The sequence below is a fragment of the Toxorhynchites rutilus genome, chromosome 3, assembly GCF_029784135.1.
Source record: "Toxorhynchites rutilus septentrionalis strain SRP chromosome 3, ASM2978413v1, whole genome shotgun sequence".
NCBI lineage: Eukaryota > Metazoa > Arthropoda > Insecta > Diptera > Culicidae > Toxorhynchites > Toxorhynchites rutilus.
This window is the reverse complement of record NC_073746.1, coordinates 244,703,502-244,712,748: the sequence shown is the minus strand read 5'-3', so window position 1 is coordinate 244,712,748 and position 9,247 is coordinate 244,703,502. Positions and strand designations below refer to the sequence as shown.

Sequence of the window (9,247 nt, the reverse complement as noted above, 5' to 3'; positions counted from 1 at the left end):
ATAAGATCGGTTTGCGTATTGAGGTCCCTTTCAGTATTCGTGTGGCGTTCGACTAGAGCTGGCGTTGGCTTTGCGCTTCGGATCCAAAATATTATCCCATATAGATGTGAATCGCTTTCCCACGCTGAACAGCGTAATTTGATTGTGAAAAATAAGCAAATGTAGGTTTACCTTATTTTAGGATGTTGCTGAATCAACTGTCGAGTAAATGCTTTCAATCGCCCATGTAACAGTGTGATCGAAGAATACTTCGAAGTTCAAGTGTAATCAAAAATCGAATGTGTTCAACCCAAACATCGCGTTTTTGCATACGCAAACTAATTACGAACGCGTAGTGATACAAACCAAGCTTATTAGAAGCACACCAGGTGAAAAATCGGCATTTGCATGATTTCAAGCAATTTTATTTCCACTGCAGTGACTGTTGTGTGTTGTGTAGTGTCAACCAGTAATAATTGTATTGGATAAAATATATTTCATCGTTCGTTATCTTATCTCCGCGAATGGGAATCGGCTATTTGAGTGAAGCTGAGGTGCCTTTTTTCACATTTGTAATCAAATGTTACAATCAGAGTTCAGATGCTGAATTGTAGTCCGATCAATATACGTTTTTCCCACTCTGCTCAATCAATCTATACAAAGTACAATAAACAGTAAGATAATACAAACCAAACCGGATTATCCATGACCAGGGGGGTTGGGAAGCTGCGGTATTAGTGACTAGTCGGTGTTTAGGTAAATTGTTAACATGCAATCGACAATTGCAATGGGATGAATTGGTTTTCATTCAATTTGGAACCGTTATTTAGACTATTTCCAGAAGTGCTGGTCTTCAAAACATGCAATACCATAGTGATGCTGCGAAAAAATAACGAAGATATGTTTTGGGGTGACGATGAATGAATTTTTTGAAAGTCGTTGTGAATAATTATATGGAAAGGCAATGACCGCGTGATCAGCTGTTCGGACAAGTCTAGCATCTCATATATGTGATTTTTTAATTGTAGTCTTCGCATTCATTTCCATGGTAGTATTAAGGTTCAACAATAAACGTTGAACCCAATTTTGCCGAAAAATGACGTATAATACACGTGTTTTTGTGGCAAATGTAGCCACCAACGTGTTCTATCTATTTAAATCTTCAATAGTGGTGTTGGTAATCATGTCATGTCATTTTTTAAGGCCACGCCAAGCCGTTATGGCATCAGTTGTAGCTTGACTTACCGTCACTACCACTGTCGACAAGATTAAGCCACTAAATCATCACGCGATGACTGGCGAAAACTGCCACCACAGAATGCAATTAATGCGAAAATACATGTATGTATGTAGCTCCGATTGACATTGGGGCGCAAGTGAAAACGGTGATAAGAGAACACTCCCGCAAGCGTTGCGTTCCGTATGTTGTAAATGAAGATTCGCGGAGTCACCGCGAAAATCTATCAATAACTTTTTATATTTTGTGAAATGTTCATAAAATAGTTCGCTGATTGCAAATTGCATTCGAGAGCACTATACGACGGCGTTTCAGTCCTTAAGAAAAAATGGAGGGCTGTGCCCCCCAAATTAAGGTACTACGTATGCACGCTGATTAGCTATACCTTTGTTCAGCTAGAATCGGGAAGTACTGTTCATTTTACTACAGTGCATTTACTGGTCTGTTGTGGAATGTTTTGACAGCAGTTTGTTTGGAAAGTTCATCTCTTTCAGTGGTGCATTCAGATTTTCAAAAGTTGTGATAGAAAGAAGAGAATTGATTCTCGTCATCTACCGTATGCGGCATCATTATTGCACCATTTGGTGATGTGAATATTTAAAAACATTTAGCATATGTTTTAGCAAATCAAACTCATGCATTCCTCTAGTAGACTTAGTATTGGACCTTGAACTAATTTAATCGTCAATTGGATTTGTTATAGTTCGCTTGAGAGCAATCGTGTTGGAGTGGCGCTTAGTACAGGTCTTAACCTCGATGAAGCGCCATATGGAATAATACATAGGATTGAGATCTGGACTGGTAGGCTACCACATGTCTTTTGACTAAAACTGCTCATTGAAGTACAGATTTAGTTAGAATACCGATATACACTCCCGTGGTCACTTTATTCTGCAATCAATACCGGGTCCTTTTGTAACCGCTTGATGCTACCAGTCCAAATATCATTACACTAACCGGATGTTTTGTCAAACTTACGTTTTTGTACTCGTTGGCTATCTCCTTTACTCACAAAGAGCTGATGTATAGGTCGGCTCTGAATTTGATACGGGATCAACAGTAAACATGCTCTCGACTGTGAACAAGATTACCTGAACACCCGAATGCGCTGAGTAATCAGGCCTGATTCTCGAATACACTTCGAATACACTTCACGGTGGAAACGGAATGAAACGTATCCGCGTTGACAACGGTACGGTGTCGACATCTGGATACGAGATTAGTTTCCCACAAAACTTATCATTATAAGAACAAATTATCTTCAGATGAAATGTTTGTTATTATATTACCACATGAAGAAAACAAAGTTTTCCATTCACATTGAACACTAATTTGAGACGAGAAGTTAATTTTCATTGATAATTTATATTTGAAAAGTGCTCATTCTGCCTGAAAACCCATTATTATCTATGACGCTTCATTAACTCGTGGAAAGTAGTTCAGTGGCGTGCCGTGCATTTCGTTTTCACCGTGAAGTGTATCCGAGAATCAGCCCCATCATCTGAGTCCTTTTTCGTACTTGTGACTTACCTCCACGGTCTTCTTTTATGATACTCCGTATAGAACTATCACTCATTCCAGCCTGTTTGGACATTTTTCTGCTGGAACGCATGTGATTGAACGAAATTTCCCTCTTGACGCCGGAAACAACTTTTTTTTAGACCGTACTGACCATGGGCGACCCGAGGAAATCCTTGGAGATCGTTGTCCTTCGTTTTTCAGGTCCAAAATTCTTTGTACTGTCCACCGGAATACTCCAACTGAAGCCACAATTTCGTTTTCGTTTGTCAGGCCCACTGGAATACATTTCAAATCGTATGTTTTACATTATAACAAATCAGTTTAATACCGTACTGTCGTACTATTATTGTATCGTACTTCCTTTAAAAAAGTGGTTAAATACACCACATAGTCTTACGGTCTTGGCCAACCTCTGTACTTTCTACAAATTCGCCTTCAAAGTTTATTCCGTCCAGATCCTGATTTTCTTGCAAGTTTTCAATCATTTTATCATCATTTCGTAGCATTGAGGGGGACCCCTGTCAGGAGGGTCGAAAAATTATTAAGTTTCGTGATTTTTTTCAGATGTTAGGAATGAACCGAACAGTTCACAGGTATTTTGATTATTGTTTAAGGTGTATTTTAAGATGTATTTTCCATTCTTAAATGCACGAATAATGATTATTACGTTGTTGACAACTGGAAGCGAAGATGTCTGAAAATCGGTACCTTGCTGGTAATATCGGTTCTGAAGCAACGGGGTTTCGCAGCACAAATTCCAATGAATATTTTGAAACTTCAGAACAATACCATAGTGGCTACATTTTTGAAAATTCGAAAAATTGCCAGAATGTCGGCTCATAAAAAATCGAAAAAAATGGATACCAAAAAACGGTTATGTAACGCTTTAGATAATTCATTTTCACATGCTGAGAAATAATTTCAACTAACTCGGTCGAGTAGATCCTGAGATTTCGATACCACCAACAGAAAAAAAATATGGTTTCGAGAAAAACCCGTTTAAAAATTCGTACATCAATACTATATCCCTTGAGGTGACCTCATACTTTTGGCTGTAACTTTCCAACGAAATCAAATATCGAGCTTTCCAAAAAGCAAAAAAATGACCTTCCTTTCACACCCTGACCTTGAGATTGGTTGCACTTCTACGTAATTGCTTTCGCGATAATGCAAAACGGACAGTAACCTCGCTTCCTTCTTTTCTTTCTGGCGAACGGGAAGTTTTGTACACATCTTACTGCCAAATATCAATTCCATGCAAAGTAATCGAATGAGCGGCAGCATGATGCATTTCTGGAGCTCGATCAGCTAGTCCTTTCAAAATTCACGATTTTGATGTTCGATCTCTCCGTTCCTCTGCGGCAAATACGGTACGGTAATTCCAAATTGATTCCATATTTCGTGCAGAACTCTTGAAACTCTTACGAGTTGAGGTAGATCTTGTCCATTTCAATAACCGGAAGATACCTGCTGAAATAATCTATTATAATCAATAGGCTTTCCCATTCCGTCAGTTACCCTAGAAAATCGAAAAATCGAGTACTCCAGCTATATTGCATCTATATTGGCCAATATTGTACTGAAACCTTTGAAGGAGGTAGAGCAGTTGCAGTTCATTAAATGGCTGAACGTTCTCCCGATCAAGTACGTTTGGAAACTGTTGCCGCTGGGTGCACTGTTCCAAGTATGCGTTCCAAATGGTCACCCTAACTCAACTTGACGTCAAATGTCATCGACGAACGCACGAGGTGAGAGCTGTCAGCGAAAAGAAGAAGAAGAGAAAAACTACTTCCGCCAACGAACGCGAAAAAACGTACACGTTCAAACGTGAAAAGGTGACTGCTAAAGAATATTTTTCGTAGATTTAAAGTTAGACTTTTAGAAACATAAGATTTGTTTATTCAGTATAACACATCAGTGAATTTGTTTAACTAGAATAAGAGTTGAATTTCTTCACCTAAAATTCATGTACGTGAGAACACCGAATGTGTAAGTCAGTTTATAAATGTCACCACGGAAGCCATATTTGATTAAATATATTTTGCAGTTTAAAGCTGCGCTAAACCAAGAATAACTGTGTTTATTGCTGCTAAGAACCCGGTGTCCGAAACAGAAATCGTCGTTTTTTTCGCCCCAACAGAAACGTTCAACACCCCATACTATTGCTAAGGCTGCCTTTTCAGAACGACAACACCTTACCTCGGTATCAGTCCACAATCTCGAGGTAAATCAAATCACACATTATGTACCTTGATTGTATGTTTGTGTCTCGGAAAAGTCATATTTAGCTGAGGATAGTCAGCGGACCATGAAGAAGTCCGCCTTCGCATTTAATTGGAGATGCGTTTTTGCTTTTTGCTTGTTTCGTTTTTTTGCAGTTTCTCCGTCAACATGACTCAGCGTTTAATTACTATCTCCCTCTACGACTCGACTATCTCATCACTCTTCCCCGTCAAATGGACTTCATTGCATATTGAAGTGACTCCCCCCAGACTGAATTCATTTCTCTCTCTCATGTATCACGCATACATGTATCGATGTTTGAGTTCACGGTGGGTAAACAATAGAGACGTCCATTAATGATGTAACTACTTTTTTTGCATCCCACATCAAGTTTTCGTTTCACTTCATATGGACGTGAAAATAAGATTGTGTACGCGGATAACAAGATTCATGTCAGGGGAGTAGTAGCGGTGGATTTAATTCAGATTGAATGAAGAGGCAGATTTGTATTCATTCATCACGTCAGTAGAATAGCCATTTGCTAGAATAGTTAATCAGTCATCCTCGCTCTTAAAGCTCGTCAATTCAAGTCATGTTGACGGCGAATTCCGAAGTTGTTCTAGTCAAAGCGAAGCGACTGAGAGGAGCGTCGATTTTCATTTTTTATTCTCGAAAATGTTGGACCCTGCTCAAAACTACTCCAGAGTATAAGCCTATACCCAAAATTCATTTTCAGCTCATGTTTTGTCATCCCGATTTATGACATTGAATGAGACATAACATAACAGAAAATGTCATGACTCACAAATACTGGTAAGCATTTGTATTATATACATGGTACAGCAATATAAGATTAATACGAGCGAGCGAAACAAAAGACCAATAAGCTTTCCGCATACTTTGCCACATACACGGCCCAGACCGAGATAGATATTGTTCTCCTTAATGCGCTCGTTTTTTACTCTTAGAAAACACTTCCCAACTTCATTTTATAATCAGGTGCAATATTATCACGTATTTGCTGAACAACTGCTGAAGCATCATTAGCCATGTGGATAGCGTGGTCGTGTAAAATAGCTTTGCATTCCAGCCGGCCTTGGTTCGATCCCCATTGACATCGTATGGACTTTTTTTTGGTACAATCCCAAATTAAATGAGAAAAGAGAAACAGAAAAATATGTCTGCACGCATACATACAAACGATTTTTAAGCTTTTAAAAGAGCTCATTATTTGCGCATTTGACCCTCCAGCACACTAAATGGCACCATTTCTGCCAAAGATGACATGTTTTCTGCCAACACTAGTTTGGGTGTAGATTTCAAAAAACCTTCTGAGGTTTATTTCCCAGATGCAGCATTTCAGCACGCTGAGTTTTCTAGCTGGTTATGTTATTCGAATCCATGAAGCATTGTAGAGATCTTTTCCTATTTTGCCAACTTTGTAGTCTCAATCTGCTGCTCAGCGTAATTTCGGATCACTGAGGGCATTGAACACGAATGTTTTCGATCTTTCAGAACTGCAGCAATCTCTCACTGAGATTTACCTTGCTTTGTCATTTGCCTAACACACAGCTATTGTCGTTCCGTGAAATGATTTCATCAACCCAGTTTCTACCAAAATTTCTGGAATTAACATTTGATTCTTATAGAGATGATGAACCGTTCGTCACATTGGTTAGTAACTTGTTCTAGAAAGACAGCAATATTTGTTACATAATCTATTAAAATGAGAGATTGGCCTTATTCTTCTGTCGTACGCTTCTACGACCTTTCAAACGTCAATTTCAAAATGGGTTACTTCTGCATTCTTCCGATATCGCAAGTCGACACTGAGAAGAAACGGATCAACTAGCAGAGCAAAGTAGTGAGTAAAAAGTTACTCTTAATTGTAACCCATTTTGCGCCAATCGTTTGAAAAATCGAACAGCAACTTTGATAATTTTTCATGTCTTTGGAATGCAACGGTAAGGTTTTGCACCAAAATATAGCTAAAGCTAAGAAGCTACCACTTATCATCAATTTTCTATTTTGTATAACTTTATTGGGCAATAAATTTGTTTCAAAACCAGTATGTCCGGAAATTGAAGTGTTCGAAAAATCGAACGTTGGCCATAACGAACATTTGTTATTTCTGCTGAATCAATACCAACACATCTGATCTCCGCAGCGCATTTTAGTTTGTTTACCTAGATGAACATTTATATCAGCACTAGCTGACCCGGCAAACTTCGTCCCGCCCAAAGTTTATTTTTCGTTATCACCTCCACGTTTTCTTACTAAGTGCACGTTCATGGGTCCAATCGCATAACTGTTCATTGATTGATCTTCTAATCTACCCTTTAACATTATTTTTACTAGAAAATGTCCGTACTTCTACCAAAACTCGACATTATAATATCGGATTATTTTCAGATACAATTCGCGTTCAAGATTTCATCCACTTGCACATAACATGTTTCTCCGTTACATGGAATAAATGTTTGATACAGAAAATATGATAGAATGAAAACAGTCCTAAATCGGACAATTCCTTTCTCGAGTTTTGCTCTTATCAACACATTCGGCGATTTTTATTTATATAGATAGAAGACGATATAGGAGTGCGTTTTATCACAATCAAATCCATTTTCACTTTCGAACGAAGATCAATTTTGTTACCGCAAACATCAAATGGACTAACAACGCTTGTCAAAATGTAATTGTAGAACGCATGCGAATTGAATTTTTCGAATTTTCCCATTTTCCTTCATAGTTTTCCGAAAATTTTCAACTGTCATGTTTGGTTGGAATAGGTTTGGTTGAAATATGTGCATTGTTTTTATCGGACCCCCTCTCCTTTCCAGAGGAGGAAGGGGTGTCATACCATCATAGAAACATTTCTCGTACCGAAAAACCCTCACATCCCAAATTTGGCTTCATTTACTTGATTAGTTCTCGAGTTATGCAGAAATTTGTGTTTCATTTGTATGGAATCCCCCCTTTAGAGAGGGGGGAGAAGTGTCGAACTAACATAGAAACGTTTATCGATCCCTAAAACCTCTGTATGCTAAGTTTGATTTCATTTGTTTGATGAGTTCTCGAGTTGTTCAGCACCCTCCTCCCCCTCTCTAGAGAGGGGAAAGGATGCTTGATTAATTCTCGAGTAATGCAGAAATTTGTGTTTCATTTGTATGGCAGAACATTTTTTAAAATTTGAATCATTTTTGCTTGTATTCATAAAAGATCAATAAACAAAAAAATTAAATAATGAATATTAAAAATGTTATTTGTTTTAGTTTTTGAGAGCTCGAAAATCGTCCAAAAATCATGCCTCTACACCTTGCCTTGAGAATGAAACTCTTTAGTACAAATATTTGATAGCACTGACAAGGAACGATGAATGGATGCTAGCACTGAATGAGAGGCGCGAACGATTCACAAAGCAATACCAATTTGAGAAGATTCTCAAATTAACTCTCAGCATGTAACGGTACATGTGAGTTGCTTGCTTTCTAGAGCGAAACTGAAACACTAAAATGATTGCATATCCAGGTAGTTTCAAAAAATAACATCTCCAACGCTTCCAAAAACATAATTTTCTAAAGAAATAATGCGGATCAAATTTTCACCTTCAGTTTTCTACCGAGGAACACAGCTTTCACAGCTGGAAAATATTTCTTCACATACGACTTAAGTTACGTTGCACTTTGACGCCACTTTCAACCTGGAAACAATGCTCGAATTCACGAAAAATTATCAATCGGAAATCAGTCATTCATAAGTCATTCACGATTCATCGTTCATCCATATAGCGATCATATCACCTTTCTCAAGGCCGAAAGAATTTTGGATTTTTGGATTTTTAGTTCAAAAAATCGAGTACAGACAGGGCAGTGGTGGATTAATTTGGTATATAATAGCTCTTCTGCAGAATGATAAGACTTAGATACAAATAAATCCAAATTATGAAGAACTGATAATGTATGCATTTCATGAGCATGGATGGGTGACTTAAACTATCGATTCCCTAGTATATTTGTTGGGTCAAATAATGAAATAAAAATAATTCAAAATTACTTAAACAAATAGTGGTTATTAAGAACGTGTCTGAACCTGTGGCGTCTTGAATGATAGGCAGACGCATCGGGTCTCCCGAGGGAGGAAGATCATTCTATGTTTTCGTGGAAATAAGAATATTTCACTTGCCCGGAAGCCGAATCAATCTTAGAATAAACACAAATAACGTGATGATAAGGGGAATCACTATAATGTTAGTTTGAGAATGATATGGCTATTATTACATCTAAA

The 9,247-nt window shown here is 38.0% G+C and overlaps 1 protein-coding gene across 5 annotated transcripts in view; it reads left to right on the top strand.

Annotated features, from left to right (window-relative positions):
* Positions 1-39: 39 nt before the first annotated feature.
* Positions 40-9,247, top strand: part of LOC129775559 (ATP-binding cassette sub-family C member 4-like) — a 42,691-nt gene continuing 33,483 nt past the window's right edge. For 3 of the 5 annotated variants that reach the window (XM_055780420.1, XM_055780419.1, XM_055780417.1), the window contains exons 1-2: positions 42-106; positions 182-368. The gene's annotated coding sequence lies outside the window, so the exon portion shown is untranslated. Of the gene's footprint in view, positions 162-181; positions 369-9,247 lie in introns of all 5 variants that reach the window. The other 2 variants (XM_055780421.1, XM_055780418.1) reach the window with 2 other exon arrangements.